We start from the raw sequence: 26969 nt of genomic DNA, 5'->3' as shown, positions 1-26969 counted from the left end.
TTTTACTCCAGACTTTTCTTAGTGCCCAGAAAGGACAAAACCTGGAGACCAATACTGGACCTGTCTATACTAAACACGTTTCTGGAGGTTCCAAAATTGAAGATGTTGACTCTACAGCAACTACTGCCCATGTAGGGCAAGAAGGCTTGGCTCGTAACTTTGGACCTAAAAGAGGCATACCTGCATGCCCAGTCAGACAATCTTGCAGAAGATACCTCAGATTCATAGCTGGCTCAATGCACTACCAATTCTCTGCACTGCCCTTTGGCTTATCTACTGCGCCCAGGGTCTTCACAAAATGCCTGGCACCAGTAATTGCATTTTGCAGACAAAGAGGAATTCAAATATATCCCTACTTGGATGTCTGCCTTATTCAAGCAGAGAACAAAGACATTCTTCTAAAGCATCTGGCGTTCGTAAAAAGATTACTGATTTGCCTAGGGTACACAGTAAATGAAAAGAAATCAAAACTAGTACCCTCTCAAGAGATAATATTCCTGGGTGCAAGCTTAAATACAACTGCCCAGATGGCTTATCTCACGCCAGACAAACAAAAGCAACTGACATCTTATTTCAAAAAAAGGCAACAAAGACCCAGTTATCAGCAAGGAAAATCCTGCAGGCCTTGGGTTTCATGGCATCCTGCATTCTACTAATTCCATATGCCAGACTGCATAGAAGGAAACTACAATGGTATCTAAAAAGTGTTTGGACTCAGCATTGCCACAGCCTGGAGACAGTAATTACCCTCATTCCCTGCCTGCAACAGGAGTTTTGGTGGTGGGCACAGGTCTGCCACCTCAACAAGGGTCTGCCTTTCACTTTACCCACAGCCAGACAGACACTGACAACGGATGCATCAGATTATGCCTGGGGGGCCCATATGGCAGGAAAATGTATTCAAGGCACATGGTCTGCAAGTCAGATGCATCTTCACATCAATCAAAAAGAGATGCTAGCTGTTCAGAATGCCCTGACAGCTTTCAAGGATCTACTTCATCCAGGACAGCTACTGATAAAGACAGACAATACTACGGTCATGTGGTACATAAACAAGCAGGGATGTACACATTCCTACCCCCTCTGCAGACAAGCAATGACCTTATGGGACACAGCATTGATTTATCAAGTTCACCTGCAAGCACAATTCCTGCCAGGAAAAACAAATACTCTGGCAGACGAACTAAGCAGAAACCTCATGGATCCCCAAGAGTGGAAACTGGATTCACAAGTCTTCAGCATGATAACAAGGAACTGGGGATGCCCAGACATAGATCTATTTTCCTCCCCTCACAACTGCCAATTACAGAGATTTTGCACAAGGATTTATCACAAACAAGCATGGAGAGTGGACGCCCTATCCTTCAGCTGGAAAAATCTAACAGTATATGCCTTTCCTCCACTGCCTCTCCTTCCCAGGGTACTCCTAAAGGTCAGACAAGAGAAGCCAAAAATGATACTTATTGCACCAGACTGTCCACACCAGCACTGGTACCCAGTCGTAAAGAGCTTGTCTCAAGGTCCACCATGGATATTGCCTCAAACTTCTCACTTGCTGACCCAACAAAACAATCAGATCCTGTACAGCCAACTCAGGACCTTAAATCTGGAAGCATGGCGGATAATGTAGCCATTCAGTACACTCCTCTTTCAAAAGCTGTTATGGATGTTATCTTAGAGGCCAGGAGGCCCAGTACCAGAAAATCTTATGCAGAAAAATGAAAGAGATTCTGTACTTGGAACCAGGAACAAGGCATTGACACGTATGTACCAAATATCCCTCAGATTTTACAATACCTAACTAAGATGCTGGACAAAGGCCTTTCCTTTTCATCAATTAAGATTCATGCCTCTGCCATTTCAGCCCATTACAATACGGAACCACCTATCTTTTCTCATCCTTTAATAAGGCAGTACCTCAGAGGGGCCAAAAGCATCAGGCCTCCAAGGAGAGCACCAATTCTGGCATGGGACCTCAATTATGTCTTGGAAAAACTCGCACTGCCTCATTTTGAGCCAGCCTCAACAGCTGATATAAAATTTTTATCCTGGAAAACAGCTCTGCTCCTAGCAATAACCTCTGCAAGACGAGTCTCGGAGTTACAAGCACTCATGGCTGTGGAACCTTTTATCATTTTTCATCCAGACAGGGTTTCTCTGAGGACAAACCCAACATTTATGCCTAAGGTGGTGTCCAGTGTGGCCCTCAACCAAACCATTCACTTGCCTACCTTTTACCCAAACCCACAGAACAAGGTTGAAAAAATTCTGCATTCTTTGGACATACACAGGCAGCTACGCTTCTACTTAGACAGAACTAAAGCTTTCAGAAAGACTGAGCAACTTTTAGTGTCATATGCTGCAGGATCACAAGGAAAGGCTATTTCAAAACAGACTATTTCTAAATGGATAGGCTATTGCATCCGTTTCTGCTATTCTCAGCATGGCAAATCAGTGCCTAAGGGCATTTGGCCTCATTCTACCAGAGCAGCAGCCACTTCAGCAGCCTTCCTCAGAGGAGTACCAACCAAAGACATCTTAGAGGCTGCAACTTGGAGTTCAGTGCACACTTTTACAAAGCACTACCACTTACCTCTTTACTCTAAATCCAGAGCAGGCTTTGCCACTGCAGTTCTGCAGGGCCTCATAGCCTCTCCTAATCCTATATAGCCCAGCCACCCATTCTCAGCTTTGGGATTCAACCCAAGAGTAATGACTGCAACAGTGAAACACGATAAACATAGTACAGTTGTGTACCTACCATAAATGTAGATGCTCGAGTGTATTCACTGTTGCAGTCTATGTTACCCTTCCACTGTCCCCCTTTCTTTTGCTGGGGTTTATCTGTACTTCTCTATTCTGTTCAACCTATGTGGTGTATTTGCTTGTAGATGAAGGAAATGTTTCTTTACTGCATGTATGTTTATTGGCATAATATATTTAGCCTACCCTTTTGGGGGCACCTGACATCTGGGGCAAGAAAAACTGAAGAAAATGGCGTCTGCTGCATCTTTTATACCCCGGGTGCACTGACGACGGGGAAGAGGTGACAGCAACCGATGCCGGACCAGGACTTTGGAATTTAGGCCAACTGCAGGTAGCCTGCCAGCAGGATAACCCAAGAGTAATGACTGCAACAGTGAATACACTCAAACATCTACATTTATGGTAGGTACACAACTGTACTTTCTTCGTACCCAGAAAGGACAAGGCCTGGAGGCCGATACTGGACCTATCTATTCTGAACACTTTCCTGGATATTCCAAAATTCATAATGTTGACTTTACAGCAGCTTCTGCCCATGTTGGGCAAGAATGCTTGGCTTGTGACTTTAGACCTAAAAGAGGCATACCTGCATGTTCCAATCAGACAATCATGCAGACAATAACTAAGATTCAAGGCTGGTTCAATACATTACCAATTCTCTGCACTGCCTTTGGCTTATCTTCTGCGCCCTGGGTCTTTACAAAGTGCCTGGCAAAAGTAATTGTATTCTGCAGACAAAAAGGAATACAAATATATCTTACTTGGATGACTGTCTCATTCAAGCAGAGAACAAGGACATTCTTCTTCAACATCTGGCATTTGTGAAAAGACTTCTATCATGCATAGGGTACACAGTCAACAAAAAGAAATCAAAACTAGTACCCTCAAAAGAGATAACATTCCTGGGTGCAAGCTTGAATACAACTGCCCAGATGACTTATCTCATGCCAGACAAACAAAGGCAACTGACTACCTATTTCAAAATGCTGGCAACAAAGGCCCAGTTATCTGCAAGAAAAATTCTGCAGGCTTTGGGCTTCATGGCATCCTGCATCCTACTAATTCCATATGCAAGACTGCATATGAGGAAACTTCAATGGTACCTAAAAAGTGTTTGGACTCAACATTGCCACAGCCTGGAAACAGTCATTACTCTCATTCCCTGCCTGCAACAGGAGTTTCAATGGTGGGCAAAGGCTTGTCACCAGAACAAGGGACAGCCATTCACATTACCTCCAGCCAGGCAGACACTAACAACAGATGCATCAGACTATGCCTGGGGAGCCCACATGGTGGGAAGATGCATTCAGGGCACATGGTCCTCAAACCAAATGCATCTACATATCAATCAAAAAGAGATGTTAGCTGTTCAAAATGCCCTGACAGCCTTCAAGGACCTACTTCATCCGGGACAACTACTGATAAAGACAGACAACACCACGGTCATGTGGTATATAAACAAGCAGGGGGGCACATATTCTTACCCCCTTTGCAGACTAGCCATGACCTTGTGGGACACAGCTTTGACTTACCAAGTACATCTGCAGACACAATTCTTGCCAGGAAAGGAAAATATTCTGACAGACGAACTAAGCAGAAACCTCATGGATCCCCACAAGTGGAAGCTGGATCCACAAGTCTTCAGCATGATAACAAGGAAATGGGGATACCCGGACATAGATCTATTTGCCTCCCCTCTTAATTACCATCTAAAAAGACTCTGCACAAGGACTTATCACAGACAAGCATGGAAAGTGGACGCCCTATCTTTCAGCTGGAAAAACCTATCAGTATATGCCTTTCCTCCACTGCCTCTCCTCCCCAAGGTGTACCTAAAGGTCAGACAGGAGAAGCCAAAGATGATACTGATTGCCCCAGAGTGGCCACACCAGTACTGGTATCCAATACTAAGGAACTTATCTCTATACCCGGCTTGGACCTTACCTCAAATTCCTCGACTACTATCCCATCAAAACAATCAGATCATGCACAGCCAACTCAGAACATTAAACTTGGCAGCATGGTGGATAATGTAGACATACAAAAACACCTCTCAGTAAAGCTGTGATGGATGTCATTCTGGACGCCAGAGGGCCTAGTACTAGAAAGTCTTATGCTGGAAAATGGAAGAGATTCTGTGACTGGAACCAGGCACAAGGAACTGATACAGCGGTACCAACTATTCTTTAGATTTTGCAATACTTAACTGAGATGCTGGACAAAGGCCTATCTTTTTCATCTATTAAAATTCATGCCTCTGCCATTTCGGCTCATTACAATACAGAGCCACCACTTTTTTCTCACCCTTTATTAAGGCAGTACCTCAGAGGAGCCAAAAATTTAAGGCCCCCAAGAAAACTACCAATACTTGCATGGGACCTCAATTATGTCTTGGAAAAGCTCACCTTGCCTCCTTTTGAGCCAGCTGCTACAGCTAATATGAAGTTTTTATCTTGGAAAACAGCTCTGCTCTTAACAATTACTTCTGCAAGATGAGTTTCAGAGCTACAGGAGCTCATGACTGTGGAACCTTTCATAATTTTTCATCCAGACAGAGACTCCCTGAGGACAAACCCAACATTTATGCCTAAAGTAGTGTCCAGTGTGGCTCTTAACCAAGCAATCCATCTGCCAACCTTTTACCCAAATCCACAGAACAAGGGGGAGGGGATTCTGCATTATTTGGACGTACACAGACAGCTTAGATTCTACTTGGACAGAACCAAAGCTTTCAAGAAAACAGAACAATTACTAGTGGCATATGCTGCAGGATCACAAGGAAAGCCTATCTCAAAGCAGACTATTTCTAAGTGGTTAGGCCACTGCATTCATTTCTGCTACTTACACCATAGCAAGCCAGTGCCGAAGGGCATTAGGCCTCATTCCACCAGAGCTGCAGCCACCTCAGTAGCATTTCTCAGGGGAGTACCTACCACAGACATTTTAGAGGCGGCTACCTGGAGTTCAGTGCACACCTTTACAAAGCATCATCATCTGCCACTCTACTCTAAATCCAGGGCAGGCTTTGCCACTGCCGCTCCTATTGCTGTCTAGTTCCAGCCTCCCAACCATAGCTTTGGGACTCTACCTAAATGTAATGACTGCAACAGTGAAACATGAAGAACATAGTACAGTTGTGTACATTTAACATAAATGTAGATGTTCGAGTGTATTCACTGTTTCAGTGTGTGTGTGTGTGTATGTGCGTGCGTGCGTGTGTGTGTGTGTGTGTGTGTGTGTGTGTGTGTGTGTGTGTGTGTGTGTGTGTGTGTGTGTGTGTGTATCTATCTGTCTGTGACACTGAATATCTTTGCTATATGAACCCCATATTCATCCGTCAAGCTTTGGAATAATGAATCTCTTCATTGATTATTGGTTTGGTTCTCTATAAAGTGCATTGTTGTTTATTCTGCCTTTTGATAATGGATTGATGATCAGACTGTAATAGACATGGGTATGGATTTGACTATCCTTAAGAGGATACTGCATCTGACACTTCACCATTCATTTGCTAGTACCAGTTTGCTACTTTATATATTGCTGTTTGTTTTGCAAAGATCTGCTCAGTGTCTTTATTTTTAAACAGATTTTATATGGTATGCTATGCTTCCTTTCTAAAAACGTATCTCCATTTTATTAATATGTGCTGAGTTATTATTAGTTTATGCTACTTCTCTTCTGTATTTATGAGTATTCAGCTGTCTGGTCTGCAGCCTTACCCATTTTTTGCACTGATGGAATTGTTTATAAGCACAGATGAAGTCCTTTTGCAAGCTGCTGTCAGTTATTGTCATTTTGTTCATTAATTTGTTCTTTGTTTTTCTGTTTTACATTTATGAAGCATCTTTATTTGGCAGCATTGCTGTATAATACTGTATCTTGGCATAAATTTATGTTTTTCATTTATTAAAATGAACACCTATCAAGAGACTCTTTGGTGATGCAGATAATCAGGAGCAGCCCCCATGGCCTTCTGTAACCACAACTTAATTATTCCTAACTTAAACCTACACTAAATATCACACTGGTGACTAATATGTTTATTCCATAAGTCATCCTCTCTCTCAGTGAAGAAATGCTTCTTTATATCAGTCATACTTTTTCTTGAAACCTGACAGCTATGACCATTCCTGCTTTCTATATTTCCATACAAACTATGAAGCAACATGATGGATAATACACACAATTCACAGCTCCATTACATTTCCAGGGTCTAGGGTATGATCCTAATTGGTCATTGTATGTGGTGAGTTTTATTTATTCTCTCATGTCTTCATGTCTTTTTCTGGTGCTACAGCTCCTTTCCACCTTCTAAAATATGTTGGTTGAACCTGTTTCAGGCATTTGTTTAAAAATGTAAGGTTCAGATATCTTTGTGGAGTTTTTTGCAGGGTTTAAGGACTGTTATACAGGCAGTTTGGACCTTTCTCTTCTTCCCACATTCAGGGACATAGTAGCAGTTGGGTTTCACTTAGGTTAGCTTCAGAAGTCTACGGGCTTTGTATAGCTGCAATGTTGGTGGCTTGCCAGTGGTGTTTTCAGGCTGTGCTTGATACGGTCACTGACTACTTTGGTGCGATCTGATGCAATTCCATAGGATTTGCAGATGTTTCTTGGCTAAAGCATTCAGTGCTGCTAAATAGAGCAAGGAGCGGAAATTCTGCACATTCCAGAACACCTGCATCTGCTAGGCACCAGGAAGGATGAAAGTTATGGTACCCTCTCTGGCTGGCCGTATTTAGTTAGTGTACTGGGTGGTATGCTACTTTAATCACTCTACAGTAGTAGCTATGCTATTTACAATTTATCGTTATACAATACAGTTGCTTAATTAGAGCTCTCTAACTAGGTATGAATAGGTTTTACCTGCCAGAATTAAGAGTTATTTACAAAATATGTAAACTTGCCTTACTTACCCTTTAGTTCTCTCATGTATCCCACTTTGTCATTATAACCAATCAGCTTCTTTTTTTTTTTTAACAGCAGTGCCCTTTTTGGCATCCCTGAGAATAATAATAGCTGTTTAATGACAGAATTAACTAGTGATATGCGTCATTGTAAGAGTTTATTGCATACCCTAATTTAAAATGCAAGGCAATCTGGTATTCGCTAGAATATCCAAGTTCAATTAACATATGGATGTTGCTAGACAAGGCTGGGGTGGGGGTACAAGTGTATGTTAAATATTTTGTAGTATAGGAAGTACTTGAATTCTTCACTGATATTATTATTATTATTATTATTATTATTATTATTATTATTATTATTATTATTATTATTATTATAAGGCTAAAGTTATCAAGTGTAACAGTAGTTTAAAGGGCCAGAGCAAAGGGAGTAAGATTTTTTTTTTTTGTGAGAATCATGGACACTGATCAGGGGTAGGTCTTTATGAGAGGGTAATTATAAGTTGGCTTATAAATGAATGATTTTCCATATATTCATATGGCTGCACGAAATTGTCCATCAGTGTGTCGTATTTACCGTTACAATTATGGCTCAGGATGTGGCTAAAGGGTCCAAGAAAAAGGCACACTTTACTTAACAGGTTAATAAGCAAACAAGTAAATAATTGAATACATAAATAAGTAAACAAGTAAATAACCTCCTCTAAAATCAAGCAAATAGATTTATTAACTTGATAAAGCCTGGGATACACCAGGCGAAAGCGCTCGTTTTTATTTGTTGGGGTCTATCAAATTAAAGCAATTTCGACTTCTTACACTGGCTTTTTTTTGCTGTTTGGTATTGGCACTGATGACAACTACCTAATTACCAAGATTTATGGACTTTGAATGTAGTATACATTTGCGATAAGCAATTCTCGAGTGATTGGTGGCATTCTCTACAGTTTTCCTGTGCTTCTTGGTTCGTTACTAGTTTTTTGGTAGTTCCGTTTACTTCGTTTGTCCATGGTGAAAGTTACACTGACTTTTGTTTACACGAAACGGACTCAGTTAGAACCCAGTTGAACTGCCAGGAAATAAGAACAGATGACAGAAACTGTGTGGTGTGACAGTTCAGAAGCTAATTATAACACTCTTTTCTTTTCTTTTTGCGACCTTAGTACCTGCGTTCTCACTTCCTTTTGCTTTGATTGGTTATCATGCAAGTCTTGCGGTTGTGCAGCTGTTTTTGTACTTCCTTAGAAACTTTATGGCTGTCATGTTAGAGGAAGCAAATATTATAAATTAAGGCAGTGAAAGTACTTGTGTGGATGCTGGGGCTGGGGACCAGAACAGCTACCCTTGACATTTCATTTTGTAATATATTTTAGTGAACAGGTTACCTTCACAAAATGACTTTTAACTAAGGAGTCTGTACCTGTAAGATGCTACGTACTAACTTACTTTTAATGTTATTCACATTCCAAAATTATTATAACCGTAGGCTGCAGCATGCTTCTTTTGTTCCTTGAGTGTTGAACTGAGTCTGTGAATTTCTTTCAAAATGTTGCATTAGTAGGAACTGGCTATCTGCTTGAGTTACTTATTTTTGGGTACTGCTGGGAGACCCAGTGAGGAATGGTATCTAACAGGCTTCATAATTTAAGTAATCACTATGAAATGAAAAATCTAACATGACTCAGTGCTTAACACTGGCAAAGCTAGTCCATTTAAGAGAGATCATTTAGCACATATGTTAACAGTGCTTAAAGCATACATAGCTATAATAATCAACATCTGCTAGAAATGGTTGTCCATTTAGAAACCACAATAAAACTCATTATGTCATGTTTTTTAGCTATTTATTTGCAGTCCTAGTCTGCTGCTGGATAAACTGAAGGTTATCATGTCACTTACAGCATTTCCCAGTTTTGTTTCCAGTTGTTAAAAATGTTTATTATACTGATATATTGTTTTTCCTTAATAATTAAGTGTATCATGCCTTATACAGTGTTAGCGATGTAAGGGTATTTGGGAGCTACATTTACAACCCTCTGTATTTCATTTTTCCTGTCCTCACAGCTGTCCACTAGCCGCCACTACCTCCTTTCCTCTCTTCGTTTACCTGGTCTACCATTCCTCCCTTTAGCCTTTCTTGGCAAAACCCAACTCACATTCAGGGCTTATGAGGAGAATGAGAACACCGATGCAGCATCATACTGCTGCTAAGGAGTGTGCTAGATCCCCAGCACTGCATGTCAGCCTTGCGTGCTCCAGAGTCACTGCCTTTGAAAGGTGCATGGACTCTTAAGTGCATGTACTTCTGTATTTAATTTTTGCCCATGACATGTATGTCCTTTCTAGTTATGTTCCCTTCTGTCACATATGACAGTGATTTAACATAACATAAAGATGAAGGGAAAGTCTTATCAAATTTATTATCCAATGTCCAGCAAACCCGATATTCATTTAGAAGCTGAAGAAAACATACACAGTACTTAGGAAATATTTAAATGTAAATAAATAAATTAATTTAAAAAGCAATTAATTGGTCTAAAAACGAGTAATTCTGATAATTTTTGATTATTGTAGCTGTTCATGGTGTGCAGCTTCACTTACCATTTGGAGTGAATGTATCGATGTGTGTGCACCTTTATATTTAATGCTGTCATTACTTTGCAATGTGCTACTGGTTCCTTTACACTGGCCCTTATTTCTCCAAATCTTTTGGGTTTCTAATACCATGATGGGAATGGACCCCATTCCCAAGTGAACGTATAATTAAAGTTAATGAAATTAGTATTGTTTCAATCTTTGATGTCAGCCAGAAGTACTCTTTGCAGCAACCACAATGTGCCCAGTAATGACTCCTTCTGCAATTTGTATGGAGTTACATGTATCGGTAACATATCTAAATACGATTGTAGATTCTTTTTTATTAGACCCATGGCTCCTACTACTATTGAAACTGTCTGGGTATCTTTCTTCCACATTGCTCTTGTTTCTGCTTGCACATCCTGATATTTTATGATTTTGTGTCTCTCTCTGTACACAAGACACAGTAGTCACTGGGTGTAGCGATTTCAATAATCAATGCCACTTTTGTCTTCTTTTCATGGACCTCTACATCTGGTTTTCTAGCATCTTTCGTTTGAACTGTTGGTAATGGCTGATCCCATGTGATGTAGACTTCTTCATTTTCTATGATGCTTTGTGGCTCATGTTTCCAGTGCTTTTCAGCCACTTCAGTATTACAATGTTTGCACAATCCCCAGTGTAACAGTCTTGCCACGTTATTATTATGACTTTCAGTATACCGTCCTTCTGCCATTAATATATCACAACAAGCAACAAGGTGTGCAACTGTTTCCAATTCTGTTTTACAAAACCCACATTTGTCTGTTTTTCCCACATATTCAATGGACTTTGTAAACCAACCTGTACGTAGCCCACTATCTTGGGCTTCCAAAATATAAACTTTCATCTTTTGGTTAACATTTTCCTATCCTTAACAATTCCTGCATTCAGTCTTGATCAACATGAGGTTCTTCCAGGAGTTTTCTATATTTGCAACTATATTTATGCATTTTCCAGATCTCTTGCCTTCTCATCTGATCCTTCACCTTATATTATTTTATTTTTTGGGACACTCAGTTGCTACTTGATTTTTACCTACTCCTGGTTTGGTTTCATTCCCCCTTGATGCCGATATGGTTCTGCTAGACTAAGAATGGAAGTCATCTTAGATTTATTCTCATTTTTCAGTGCTTTCACTATGTTTTGGTCTTGTGAGGTCAGCAGATATGCATGCTGTTCCACTAGTGCAGATCTATACATTTAATCAATTTCAAGGAGGCCCTTACCTCCTTCGGAACAAGGAATACATAATCTTGCTATGCACTGATTTTTATAAATTGTTTGGTGAGCTGAAGCATTCTTCTTGTTTTCCTGTCTAATCTATCCAACACGTTTTGGGCCAGTCAATCACTCCAAAACTGTAAGTTAGGACAGGAAGAGCAAATTGGTTTATAGCTTGAATTTTGTTCCTAGACGTCAACACTGTTTTCAGGATTAATTTAAATCTTCGAAAATATTCCTTACTAAGTTTTTATTTGTATTTGTTCATGCTTTATTGTTAATCCTTCATCAATTCCCAAACATTTATACACTCTCTCTTGCTCAAGTTCTTTTATATCACATTCTTGTCCCAGACTGATGTTTTCTTGGTGCTGCAGCTTTCCGTCTTTAAAGGTTGCTTTTGCACATTTATCAAACCCAAATGACATTCTTATATCATCTGAAAAAGTGTTGACTACTTGCTTGTGCTTTCAGTTCCTCATTTGATAAGCTATACAGTTTTAAATCATCGACAAAGAGAAGATAAGTCTATACACTTTGTTGCTTTCTGGGAGTCAAATTATAGCCATGACCTAATCTGTTAAGCAGACAGCTAAGTGGGTTAAGGGCAAGGCAAAAGAGAAATGGTGAAATAGAGTCACCCTAGAATATCCCATTTTGGATTTTTATCCCTGTTATAATAACTTGTCCTTTATCATGGCTTAACTGCAAAGTGGTTTGCCACTGTTTCATAGTCGCCATACTTTAAAACTTGTGATTTTCTGACAAATCACTGGGTAGATCAGAAGACTGAAGTCACTAAATAATGATATACATTTGTGTTTCAGACTTCATATCCTGCAGAAAAATGCATGCTAAGACAAATTCTGTTATTCTAGTAACTTTCTAAGTGTATAAGAGGAATATTTAAAATATATTTTTGGGTCATCAATAAATTATTTATTTTGTACTTTTCCTTTATATTTATTGGTGTATCTTCTAAGTTTTTCTGCCTGTGCTGAGATTTTTAGTTTATTATTTGCAATAGTGCATGATAAATCCTGATCCATTATAATGCTGTGCATTGCTTTTATCACATCTATCTTTCTTAGCATTTTTGTTGATCTATTCCCTCTTTATTCTTCTGTGTCACTTCTTCTCTTAATTGCTCTATGGTTTTCTCTTTTTGATACTTCCATGATGGTATTTGGTTTCTTGCCTTCCTTTCACTCACTACCCTGTGTTCTTGTGGCAGAACTTTATCAGTTATTAATTTAGCTGCACAGTAATATATCCTGTTTACTTGTGTTATATCACATGGGTCTCTATAGACAGTCCTAATTACTATGTTTGTTTTATCAAACTTCTGACTTTTTGGGTTTTATTGACCTTCTGCAGTTTATTTCTTTCATTGATCTTACTATGTCTATTTATCTCTATTAAATCAAGCAACTCTTCTCTTAGCTCTTTTTCTTCTAAACTGAGGGCACATTTTTTGTTCTCCATTTCCAGCAGGCATTCTATAGAAAGTTCTAGAGTATCCTCCTGTGGCACATTCTCTTCAGTTTTATACTGTGTTATCCATTGCTCTGTCAAATGGGGACTCACTGGCCTATCACTCCTCAATATTGACCGCATCAGAGTTGCCACAGTTTCCTGTTCCTTTCCTTACTGTCAGGATAGTTAGGCAAGTGAACATTTATACTGGCTTCCCATGGAAGGCTCCAAAATATCTTCATTTGGCAAGCGACCAGTTGCGTCCCATTCTAATGTTTTTTTCCTTAATTTTGATGTCCATTGCTTTTTCCTGTTGTGGTGCTTTCTGAGTTAGGTTTTCTACACTGAATCCTTCACTTAGCTGTTATGCTGACACCTGTTTTTCAGAGTACTACTCGGGTGTCATTCTTGTATTACTTTGCACTATCTTTGCTGTTATACTGGCCCTTTTATTTTATTTTTATTTTTTTAATTTCTCCAAGTCTTTTGGGTTTCTAATACCATGATGGGAATGGACCCCATTCATAGGATCATAGAAAATTACTAGGCTATTGGCCCTGATACCCTTATAAGCCTAGCCAAAAGTTTAGCCAATGTTTAGACAAGACAGCATCCAAAGCCCCTGTCCAGAAGGGACACAGGTGGAATCCCAGGGGTGTATTTTCTGTTTTTCATCCAGTTATCCAGGTTGCGCTTAAAAAGGGATAATGAGGTACTCTGCTTGACATGGAGAGGGAGTCTAGTCCACAGATGGGGAGTCTCTGGGACATAAATCTGTCCAGCCAACAAGTCCTGTTGATTTCACAGACCAGGTTGAGGTCACACATGTGGGTTACTCGAGTGGAGCTTGACCTGTGGATATGCAGCAGTCCCATCACGGCGGGGTCTGAGATTGCTTTGTATGCCAGACAGAGGTCACCTGTGAGGAGACTGTATGAAACTGAGTAGAGGGACAGGGCTTTTAGCCTATCTGTTGTAGGGTAGATGTTTGGGTGCTTGGATTCTCCTGGTGAGGAACTTCTGTGGTTTCTCCAGCTGCAGCATGTGCTTTGCAAGGTACATGCTGAAGGGGGCGTTGTACTCAGTAATTGGCCTTATAAGGGAAGAATATAGGAATATTACGACCTCCTTGTCCCTGGACGAGATACCCTTACTTATGAGGTGGGCTATGTAGAAAGCTTTCTGTACAACGGAAGCAACATGGTGATCAAAAGTCAGGTTGCTATCGACCTGGGTGCCCAAATCCCTCACAACTGATTGTGTGCTTAGGACATTGTTATTAATGTGATAATTTGTGTGAATATCACTCTCCCCAAAGTGGATGATAATGCATGTTTTGGCATTCAGCTTGAGGCCATGTTTCTGGCACCAGTCATTTGTTTGGGTGAGACCCTTTTGGAGGACATCCACATCACTTGGGGAATTGATGACCGTGCCCAGCTTGCAGCCATCTGCAGACTGAGTCAGCCATAACCTATTGGTTTTGGCCTGCACCTCAGAGAAGAATAAAATGAATAACAGATGCCCCAAGACCAATCCCTGGGGTATGCTGCTTGTTATGGGACTACTGCTTGCGCTGGCTTCCTCTATTTCAATTAGGTGGGTTCTATCAGTGAGCCAGTTTGATACCCATCTGGTAACATATGGATTGATGCCTAGTTGAGAGAGTTTATCTATTATGCCTGAGTGGGGAATAGTGCCAAAGGCTTTGGCCAGGTCAAAGTAGGCAGCGTGCCCCTTCTTCCCCTCGTCCATGGCTTTGGTGACTGTCTCAAAAAAGTCAACCAGATTTAGCAGACATGACCTACCCTTGACAAAGCCAAACTGTCTGGGGTCCAGTGTTTGGAGGTTGCCAATGTCCCTGTTAATGAAGTCCATGATAATCCATTCCATGGCCTTGCAGATCAGGCTAGTTAGGCTGATGGGTCTATAATTTCCCAGATCGGTGGACACGCCACCTTTGTGTAAAGGGATGGCAGTGGCTGTTCTCCACTCGGCTGGGACAAAACCGGTACTCCGGTTTGGTTGAATAGGGTACCTAATGATGCTGCACATTCATGCCTAGGTCCATGTAGGATGCAGCCTGGGATGTTATCAGGTCCCATGGAGGCTGTATTTTTTGCCTTTGAGAGGGCAGTGATGACCTGTTACCTAGAGCTAAGGAGAGGGGGGCAGGTACTGGGGATGTCCTGATTTACTGATGGGGAGGAACTGAGGAGGTGAAGATTTTGCTGAATCTGTCAGCCAGTAGGTTGGCTATATTACATCATTGGTGCATGTGGTGTCCTTGACCACCAGTTCTGAATAGATCTGGGTGCTTCTTTTGAGATTGCGAACAAATGTGAAGAAGGCCTTATGATTGTCTCTAGTAGATGTGGCCAATTTGGACTCAGAGTTGGCTTTAGAGGATTTCACTAGTGCTGTTATTTGCTTGTTCAGGCTAAGGAGAGATTGCTTCCAATTGGGCACCTGCTCCTTCTTGGTCCTGGACAGCAATTTTTTCCTTTTGTTATATACTTTACTTATTGGAGATGTCCACCAGCCAGGTTTACTGTTCCTTGCGGAGGATGATTTTTGTCCTATCGGGTATTCCTGATTCCATGCATCTATATAAATGCTTGTATAGTACTTTGGTGTAGATTTGGACATTGTTGCCAGTTTTTGCACATGGGGGGGGGTGAAGCTGTGTATACCATCCCTCAGGAGGCTGTAATCAGCTGTGGAGAAGTTTTTTTGTTTGACCCTAGCTAGAGGGGGGGGGCAGGGGAGATGGTGACTTTGAAAGTGACCGCTTTATGGTAGGATCTTACCAGGGAGGATGATACTGTAGGCGTGCAGCAGTGGTTAATCATATTGGTTAATACCAAGTCCAGGATATTAACACCTCATGTGGGGGTATCAACTAGCTGTTCCAAGGAATTTGCATTGATAAAATTGAGGAATCTCTGGGAATTTGTGTTCTGGCATGAGTAGTGTTTCCAGTCTATGGTTGGGTTGTTAAAGTCGCTCAGGATCAGGGTAAAGGGTTGAATCTTAATAGATTTGAACAGTTCAAGATAGGTGGAGTGGGTATCTTCAGTCAAATTTGGGGGCCTTAGCTAGCTATGATTTGAATAGGGGTCTTGTCAACGGTTAACTGCACCTGGAGTGTCTCCTGTGTGTCATATTGTTTGACCAGCCTGAAGGTGTGTATGTCCTTAATATATATTGAAAGTCCACCTCCTTTGGCTTTGCTGCCCAAAGTTTGGGGTCTGACTGTATGATAGGTTGAGTAACCAGGTAAGGCTGGGGTGCTCTCCATAGCTTTGAATCAGGTTTCTGTGACTGCACAAATGTCAGCATCTTTCAGGGTTAAGAATGCTTGCAATGAGTGCAGTTTCATGCTTAGACTCCTAGTGTTTAGCAGCATGACCTTTAATTTATGTTTGTTGAAATTATGTTGGTAGTATCAACTTCATGACTTTTCTTAAAAAGGCACTATGTGGGAGGCAAGGGCCATTGCCAGAAGCCTGAAGCCCAAGTGAGACAGATGCAGGCCATCTCTTGCAAAGCATTGTGGTCTGTTGATCATATCTTCCCAGGCTGTCAGATACTGGATCCCCTGGAATGACACCAAAAACTAAGCCATTTGTTAAAGTGAATCATTTTCTGTTTGTATTGCGGCATCATAGCTTAAGGCTAGGGACATACCTGCCTGGGACACATATTCAGCGAGCTTAGTCACGTCTGTCTTCATATAGTGTAGGGAGGTATGTCTCAAGTTGTTCACGCCAACATAGACTATGACCATTCCTACATCAAAGTGCTGTTAAAGTTCATAAAATTAGTATTGTTTCAGTCCTTGATGTCAGCCAGAAGTGCTCTTTGCAGCACCTGCAATGTGCCCAGTACTGATTTCTTCTTTAATTCGTATGGGGTTACATGTACTGGTAACATATCTAAATATGATTGTAGATTCTTTTTTATAAGACCCATTGCTCCTACTACTATTGGGACTGTTTGGGTATCTTTCTTCCACACTGCTCTTGTTTATGCCTGCAGATCCTGATATTTTATGACTTCATGTCTCTTTGTATGCAAGACACTGTAGTCACTGGGTGTGGTGATTTCAGTGATCAATGCTACTTTTCTCTTCTTTTCATGGACCACTATATCCGGTTTTCTAGCAGCTACCTTTTGAACTGTTGGTAATGGATGATCCCATGTGATGTAAACTTCATCATTTTCTATGATGCTTTGTGGCTCATGCTTCCAGTGTTTTTCAGCCAGTTCAATACCATAATATTTGCACAATCCCCAGTGCAACAGTCTTGCCACATTATTATGCCTTTCAGTATACAGTCCTTATGCCATTGGTATGTCACAACCCTTTTACTATATAGCTTGGGTCATGTGTGTAAAGGGTCTGTTATTGATCAGCCCTGCAACCTGGTTATCAAATCATTCACAAAATAAAATAATAATTAAAGACGTAATGCATTTATGGTCCCTGTGTAGAAGTACTGGAGGAGTCGCTTAGTGTACTAAACCCATTACCAAGCAAGATATGAAGAAGCACAGGGAGAAGTTTAGCTTAGACAAAAAAAAATACACATAAAATCAGGAATAACTTATTAAGTGAAATGCAACATAATGTAACATGCTTTGGTCGAGTAAAAGCAGCACATAGTTGTGGACGGTAACAAGGTAAACTGTTTTAACTTTAGGCTGTAAATTATTGAATACCTATTGAATTATTTATTTAGGTTATTTGATAAGTCCAGTAGTAATAGATATTTACAGTGTAGGTATTTAGGTAGTGGTGTGGATGTTTCATGAATTGTAAAAGTCTGTATATTTCTTTAAGAAACTGAGTGTTCAACAATTGTTTAATTGCATTAATTGTATTAATTATGTTAATCAGTGCATTGTGAGTGCATATAAAAGCTGTGTATACATTTTTATGTTGATTCTGAAGTGGTCTCCGGTAAGGAGACAAAAGCGCTTAATCGTACATTGTGTTTTGGTCGTGGTTTGGAATAAATTAACTATTCATTTTACCTGCTTCGAGTATTCATGTGTCTATTGGAATTATTGGTGGTTGTGTACACTGTGGACTGCCTTTATTGATTCGAGCAGCTGGAGTTGTTCAACTTTAGGCTGTAGTTATCTGTACCAAGGTAATGAACAATCCTGAAGGAAGGTACCCCAGCATCTCTCGGTTGTTACATGTGTTGAGAACTTGTCCCATGATGTACACATTGAGGGTCCTTAGCCCACTCCCCACTTCCAATTTGTGCATCAAAAGTATCTTTGAAAGAAGTTAATAATTACTATTAGCTAATCTGAGTAGAAGTCTATTACATTTACTTGGAAGGTACTACATTACTTAATTTTCATGAAGCAGTGCCCAATGAATGTGAGCATGTCAGATTAGTGAATTTCAAGGAGTGAAATCTAAAGATATTATGACTGCATGTCCAGATTTGTTATCACAAAACAGTTAACAGGGACTGTGTCCTTTTATGAGGTATTCTGAAGGTAGTTTAAAAAAAATGGGACATTTTCCATTTATAAAAAATTCTGTAGGTAGTCTAAACACATTTGCACTAATAGACTATATATAAGTTTTTTGCATATGGACTGCAGCCTCCCCATTCTCACTGGCACAGGAATACCTAGGAGTAGATGTAATAGTTGTTTTTTAGTTAAACAGTTACTGACTGTACTGCAAAGTACCACATCCTTTTTTTTGCTTTTAGTCACTGAGATAGTGGATACAAAGTCCCCACAATGTGTGGTAGAGTGGGGTAAGTAAGAATGTGTTACTTTTGCTGTTTCCTTATACTTAATACACTGTAAATGCGTTCTATCACTTTAACACAAATTTCGTATCAATTTTAATAATGTTTTATTTATTTGCTCCTTAGAATAGAGTAGTATAAATCACTCAAAAAATGTTGTTATACTTGATGCGCTGGTACATTGATATATAGTACATTCATTATTTCATTGACTGATACCTGCGTTATCTAGTTCAGTTTTGCAGGGGAGCTGGTGTCTATCCTGGCACTCACTGGTTATGAAACACAGAAACTAATCTTGGATAGGATTCCAGCCTGTTAAGGGAGACAGACAGACAGACAGACACACACACACAAACACACACACACACACACACACACACACACACACACACACACACACACACACACACACACACACACACACACACACTATTTGCATGTGTGTTTTTCTATTAGAAGTTCAGAGAATCACTAATTCATCTATGACATCTCTTTGGATACACAGTTTAGTAACTGAATATTTTTTGTATATAGAACAGTAGATTCTGCATTTATCTTTATAAATTAAATAATGAAGTGGTATATATGCAGAGGACATTTTTCTATCAACATTCCTTTCAAGTTCATTAGAAAATATACTAAGTGGATCTATAGAGTCTGTACTCAGCTGATCAGCTAAATGCAATAAATAGCTTACCTTCTGTACTCTGTAATGCTTTCATTTGAAATTAACTTTCAATGTACTAGATGATAATCCTTGGTCAGACTTTACAGCTCACCAACTTCTCACTAACATGTGTACCAGTAGTCCGTATAGGACCTATTGTTCTTGTAAAGAACAAGTGACTAATAAATGTCATTTTTTCAGGGTTGACAGCAGTTATGGACTTCTGTCTAGCTATTAGTGCTATTTTTGTATTTTGTATTTTTTTTCATCAAGAAAGAAAAAAAGTTAATAACTTTATGATTTTTCCCAGGAGCATGTAGGAATGCTGTTCATTAACTTTTGTCACACTTTTCGGCTAATCCACTTATATAGAGGAATAAATCAAATTTGTGGATCCAGTATTTCTATTTTTCAGACAGGTTTCCTTCTTTCAGCACACATATTCCAAGCTAGTATAAGTGAGCTGTTATTTCTACTATAAAATGTACTTCTTTACTCCCAAACATAAGGGACTTACTACTTTGACTTCATGTCATGTCAGCAGGCTTCATAAATACACAGAGATAGCATACATGAGCTCAGTTCTGTGTAGTGCATGGATCACCTCAATTATGTTCTGAAGTCAGTTAAAAGAGCACATTTCTGACATCAAAACAGATGCTTAACAAGCCTTTGTTATGCACCACTTAGTGCTGTTAATCTCTACTCTTGAAATACAGAGTAACAGTGGCCAGTGCCAGCCACAACAGAAGAGTACCAAAAGGTTAGTAGCTTTAATAGCTGTTAGACACTATTCTGTCAGACACAGAAAACATATGTGGCAGAGTGAAGTGTCTAACAGCTTTTAAAACTGTTCATTCCTCAAGGGACACTTCCTTTCTGCCCACTGTTTGTGTGGCAACACTGTTTTATGGTTTTCAAACTGTACAATGCTTTACACTTTTACATTATTTTTTTGTTTTGTTTTTTTCTGTATTTGGAAGTACTACAAAGAAATTGTGATTGAGTCTCCATGTAACTATTATTATGTGCCCTTGAAATGGATGTCGGCATTCACTTCTCAGACTTTGCTTTGCAAAGCTCTAGAGGTATATTTCTAGACATTCACGTTTCAAACATGTAATTTTTTTGAGGTCTACACTGTAACTAAGTTGTAGGGGACAGAACACCACAATTACCCTGACAAAAATGGGGAAGTAAGAAAACAAGCTTGTTAGAACCTTTTCAGTCATCAGGCTATGGCATTTGCCTGGAACCCATTAGGACAAATAAGGCACCTGTTTTCTACTATTCCCTACTTTTAAATCTCCACTTTTATTAATTATATTAACATCTTAATGTCCTGTGTTCTTTTTCCTTCTTCTTTCCTTTGTTACAATTAAAATTTCCTGCAAGCGCTATTGACATATTCACTAATACAAATATTTTAATTTCTTCAAACAACTATTTTCTGTCCATCATATTCATATACGAATGAATTTCTATGAGTCTTATACACTTTTGCCTCATTCTGATATCACATGTTAGTACCCTTCCTGGTACAACTATTATTACATCTAAAATTCTTGTTTCTTCATTTTTATAATAGTTCCTGTTCAATAACATCTCAGTTCCTACTGACCAAATAGTCTGCCTCTCCCCATACTGCCTGTAGTCTTTTCATTTTTTCCTTTTTGTTACATCTAGTATCCAGTAAGAAAAAGGCATTCATTTTTACATTTTACACCATTCCACCACCAGCAAACCTCTTATGTAATTTTGAATTATATTACATGTGAATATCGTTCTAATGCTAATCACATTTCATGTTAACATTCCTGCAATACCACATTCCTTTTTGTGAGGGTTTTACTTCTACATCCTGTTTTTCCTTTTCCATCTTCGAAGTCTCCCACCCACAGATGTTTCATTATTTTGTTTTTATTCTACTTCTGTCTCAGCTTCGCCTTCTTCTTTCTCTTAACTTTCTAAAAAATGTAAATTATCGCGTTCAATATGTCCTATGGTAATATTTTCTACTATTTATCTTTTTGTAACCTTTCCTGTTCAGCTACTCATTCTTTTTCTAGCTGGGAGTGCCCACATTCTGTAAATTTTCTACAAAATGGTGTACAGATTTATGCAGTGTGTCCCTTCTCCTCACCTGGTCACACCTTCATTTAACATGGTCTGTACTAAATAATTTTCATCCCCACAGAAATAACATGCTTTAGGTTGGCCCCAGTGCTGAACAAATCCTCTCTTACCATTCACAATTACAGTATTTGAAATATGTTGCACTTTCCCATCCTTAATATCAATTGTCAGCTACACTTCCCACACCCCAGACTGTATTTTTCATCACATACTTCTTTAATTTCACGTATTATACTACACTGTGAAATAAAAAAAAAACATTTTTAACTCATGTTCATCTGTACCTGAAGTCCTAAACTGCAAATTTATTTTCTGTTTTCGTTGTGGTCCTAAGTTCAGAAATTAATAGTCCTTCCACGGTGCAACTGTAGTCCTTTTTTTCAGTCCAACAAATTAAAACTTTTAAATGTCATAATAGAATTTTTCAGATCCCAAATGAATTAATGCCATTATGTCTGTAATGTCAAAACCTAGAGGTTAAATAGTAATACCCATAATATCATACCTGTTAGCACTGCCATTGTTTTTATTTTTTATTCTTAACATAGACATCTGCTCTGTGGCTGTTGAAAAACTGCAGATCTTTGTCATCTCTCCATTCCTTTTTCCAGTCCCTCTTGCATTGCTACATCTCCATAAGTCATTCATTCTTTAAAAAAATAATAACTGTTGCAGAGGTAAACCCTTAAAGCCTGCTACTCCACCAGTTGAGTATACCGCAATGTTTTCCTTTCACCTGCTACTATTCTATCTTCATCCTCTCAATTGCTTCCTCTGGTTTCTTTGGTTCTGACTGGTTCATCAACTTTACCAAAACTGGTGTCTCTAATCCTCTGACTTCCAACTCTGTAACAATTGTTTCATCACCTTTTCCTTCTTTCAGTAAGTTTTCTCCTGATCCACTCACCATCTCTGCTGTACTGTCCTCTATTCCTAGAACTACAGTGGTAACCCTTCGGCATCAATTAGCAGCTCCGGAGAATACAGAAGTTCCCTGGTACTCTGGCCAAATGTTCACAAATCAGTATGACTGCTGCCTTGGGTATCTCTTGAAAAAAGGATACTGGCCTAGTAGTACTAACCTGGACATCAAAGGAAAAACGTAAATAATAAATAAAGGCATGACACCACTGTCCATTAAGATTCAGAGTCAGAAACATTACTTTTATGATATCAAAACAAATATTATATTAATGCCTGTTAAAAAGTAAAAGTGTTGCCACTGTGGGGATACAGTAAGACTGTATGGATCCTAGAAAAGAGTAACCAGAGCATAGATTCATTGGTCAGTGTACCTCCTGACAGGTGTAGGATCCTGAATGAATAACAATTAATTAGGTTTAGAACCTGAGAAGCTATGAATTTGTTAAAGGTTGCATCCATCAAACTAGTCTCCATCAGTTATCCTTATTGGATGCAGAACATTTCATGACATTGTACTGAGCACGCTCTGTCGCTCTGTCACTCTCCTTGCACCAGTAGCTATGGCTTCATATTTCTCATTGCACATGTTTCCATTATTTATAAGACTGTTAGGGAGATTCAGGATATGATCCACTGTATGTAGCAGTGTATCCTTCTGAACGTCATATTCAGTGTCCACAACATGTTTTAAGAGGATGTAAAATGCATAATAAGTAACCATCTGAACTACAACTGTTCTTTCTTTTATCTTTCATTTGGTATTTTTCTCTCCCATACCTGTTAAACCCACCACTACAGTTGTACTGTATTAATTTCCATTTGGGTGAAAGTCTACCATAATGTAGTCGACATGCAAGCAGTCATTACATTTTTTCATATTAGTCCTAACCTTCCCACTGCTTGGCTAACATGCACTTCCATATATGTGAGGGACTGGTATAACTTTAACAGTGTGTGTATGGTCCCATGTGCTTGTTTGGATGACTCCTGCATGATCAAAGCTTCACAGAACCAAGTGCACACCATGGCCCATCTGCTGCATGCTGTACATCCATCTTCCAGTTGGTGTCAGTACTGAAGAAGACCAAACCCTTTCTGTTCCCCTGAATGTGTTGTCTAGCATTGGCCACTTAATTCTACCCTACATTGCCAACTTTTATAGTACCCAAATCAATAAGCATTTGTAAGACCTTCTACTCACTTCAGCCATGGGGCCATTCTCTTTTCTGTGTCCTACAGTTAGATTAATTTTAGAGATAGGTGTAGATAAAATTGAGACTTTTGTCCTCTAGCCAAGCACAAGTCATGTATCTTACACCAGAAAGGGCCTGTGTCCTAGCCATCCCTTTTCACTGACTAATAATGCTTCATTTTTATCTAGTAACCACTTCCGGTGACTTACCACACACTTTGCTATCTAACTGAATTGCTTCTCACTCACATTTTTTAAACCTATTTGTTATTCTATTCATTGGTTAACTAAGTCCACTAAAGAAGTGCCATGGTTCTTTTTAAGGGGCAGTCCATGCATTCTTTTGATATTTCAAAGTTTGTAAGTGGAGACTGATAGACTCAGACCCAGTACTATAGGATGAAGATCATACTCACCTTTTAGCCTTAACTGTCTCTGCTAAGCTGTCAGAGATGCCATGTTTTTCTGCATCTCCCTGGGGAAGGAGGATGTTCCTGTTTAACCCCAAAGGCTTGCTAAATAAATGCACTAATTTCAGGGCACATCCTGGGATATTGAGCCTTTACATCTGCCAGAGCTCCATAGTTAACAAACTTCTACTAAAGGTTGTGCTGTTGTGCTTCATCTCAGCTGACTCCTTCAGAGTGTGCTTTCCACGATAGTAAGGAAAGTATCCAAACACTGCTTACTGAGTGGTAACTTCTAGGAAATGTATTTATTGTAGTGTGATTTCTCAGTGTCTGAGCCAGGAACCTAACAAGTAAACAATGCATGTATATGCCTTATATGCCTTCACACCCATACATGGCTACCATTCAGTCACACTCATGTTCTTAAAGCAAGTTCATTTATTTTAAGTAACAGCTTGATCATATCATATTCAGGGTTGGAAGGAATTTAGAGTCTATCCTGGAGTACAGTGAGCATAAGGCATCCAATTAATTCTGCATGGGGCACCACTTCATCATAGGACCCCCCCCCCACATACACACACACACACACACACACACACACACACACACACACACACACACACACACACACACACACACACACACACACACACACACACACTCACTCGCCTATGGGCAGTTTGGAATAATTTCATGTCAACTACCCAAATGTCTTATGGATGTGGCAGAAAAACAAATACCAACTGGAAAACCCATATTTTCACAGGGGGATGTGAAAACTCCACACAAAAGGCAACCCAGATGGGAGATGGACTGGAGAACTAGCTGCTGTGAAACAGTAACACTAACTTCAGTACTTCTACATAAAAAGAAAAGAAAAATAGAAAAAAAAATACAATTCCTCATCTTATGGCCATTACTTGGTCCTGAGCCCTTGACCACATGCAGTTGATGAGGATCTATAAATTCAGAAATGCACGAAAAATATTTAAGTTATTAAGAATAATGAACCTTTCATTGACATTTTAACTTAAAAAATCTTGGATAATAGTAAGCTCACTTCACTGGCTTCACTGTCCTTGGAAGCAGTTAGTATATCAAGGTAGGAGAATATTTGGTAACCATTTGAAATGTTGGAACCTGCTAGAGCGAGACCTAAAATAAGATGAATGAATGGCTGAAAGATTGGACTTGTATATACCAAGTCAAAGATGCAATTTCCTGGAATATTCCCTTTTCTCAGAAGTATGGCAATCTCAGAGTTGGTGTATATAATTTTTTTTTGGGGGGGGGGGGTGGTGGTGGTGCTGCAGACATTTCAATAAGGAGAACAATGTTCAGATAAGCTGGCTGTCTGGGTATTGCTGCCATGAAGTCACCACTGGTGAACTTAATGTGTTTTGACTGTCAGTAAATGGACTTTGAACCTTCATTGCCTGATGTTTAATCCCTTAGCTTTGAGTTTGTATTCATCCTCATACCACCCAGCCATGCCTTGTTATACCTTATGAGGCTTTGGCATGAGCAAGGAGGGGTTTGGCATCCAGGTTATTAGGAAGAAAAAAGATGTACTTCTAAAACTGCTGCTGATCTCCTGCTGACCAGGGCCTGGTTTTAAATCTGCTTGCTCTTACTGTAGATTGGTTATTCCATGCATAATCTTCCCTGCAGAAAACGGCAAGGAGCCAGTTGAAAAGGCGTTAACATACAGTTGGTTAAAGGCAATAGATAAAGGCAAGTAGGCAAAGGTGGGACAAAGGGAGGCGCTGTATGAACTCTTGGGGGAGGTAATGTGTATTAGCTATCTTCTACTGGCTGATTTCTATATCCATCTCAGAATAAGGATTTGCTCTGGGTCATTTCCTTCTTGATCTTGCATTTGTTCCTGTACCTTCATTAACCTGTAGTGCAGTAACCCCTGCCAGATGCTTATAATACACCCATTAGTTCCCCTTGTGTTTACCTTTCTGTACAGTGTGATGGCCTGAGTGGCAGTGGTCTAAATCCCCATTACTTTTTTGGCATGTGGTTTTATTCATTTGCCATATAACCTGGGTGTACACATAAAGTGAGAGTAGTGGCATACCTACAGCTCTGCAAGTCACCTGAAGACCATGCTGGCAGGTGTTCCAATGTCTTTGTTCTTTCCAGGATTGAGCCCATTAGTTGTCACTAGAGGGCAGCTTTGAAGCAGAAAATCGCACACCTTCTTTCTATGTAGAGAGAACAGACCTTCACCTGTGTGATCCTTCCCTTTTTGCTGGCATTGCAGTGACTGAGGTGTTAGTTGAACCTTGGACATAGATGATCTGATCCTCTTTGCCAACAGCCCTGATGATTTAGCAGGAATAATGCATTGGTAAGTTCACAGCTATCTGAAGTCATTGACTGCAATGATGTGCACTCTTGAAGTGTTACTGTGCTGTAATTGTCTCATGATGTTTAATTGATTATATTTCTGTGAATGTCAGACCTGTTTTTTTCTGAGGCAATAATGTTGAGAGACATTAATTCATAAAAGGATATTATTTTTGCTAGGTCTTTTTTGAGTTCTTTGATTGAAAGTGGTAAAGACTTCATTGAGATGTGAATTTTACTAATACAAGGATATGGTAAAAATGAGATATGTGGCCATCACACACAGCATGCATTTACAAAAACACTGACTACGCTGTCTTCATCTAACAAAGTCTGAATCTTAAGAAGATGGTGTGTGGGAGGTGCAACATCACACTGGGAGGTGCAGTATCATACTGGGTTGGTTCAGTATTGTACTGGGAGGTGCAGTATCATACTGAGCTGGTGCTGTGTACGTGACATCAAATTAATTTTACATTGTCTTTCTGTCCTGACCAAATACCCAAC

At 39.6% G+C, this 26969-nt stretch overlaps 1 protein-coding gene across 1 annotated transcript in view; it reads left to right on the top strand.

The window, feature by feature from the left end:
* LOC122791655 (leukocyte antigen CD37-like) overlaps nucleotides 1–26969 on the top strand; it is a 748166-nt gene that overhangs the window by 476347 nt on the left and 244850 nt on the right. The window lies entirely within an intron of this gene.

The sequence above is a fragment of the Protopterus annectens genome, chromosome 17.part0 (assembly GCF_019279795.1).
Source record: "Protopterus annectens isolate FY-2018-M chromosome 17.part0, PAN1.0, whole genome shotgun sequence".
Classification (NCBI taxonomy): domain Eukaryota; kingdom Metazoa; phylum Chordata; order Ceratodontiformes; family Protopteridae; genus Protopterus; species Protopterus annectens.
This window is presented reverse-complemented; position numbering and strand designations above follow the sequence as displayed.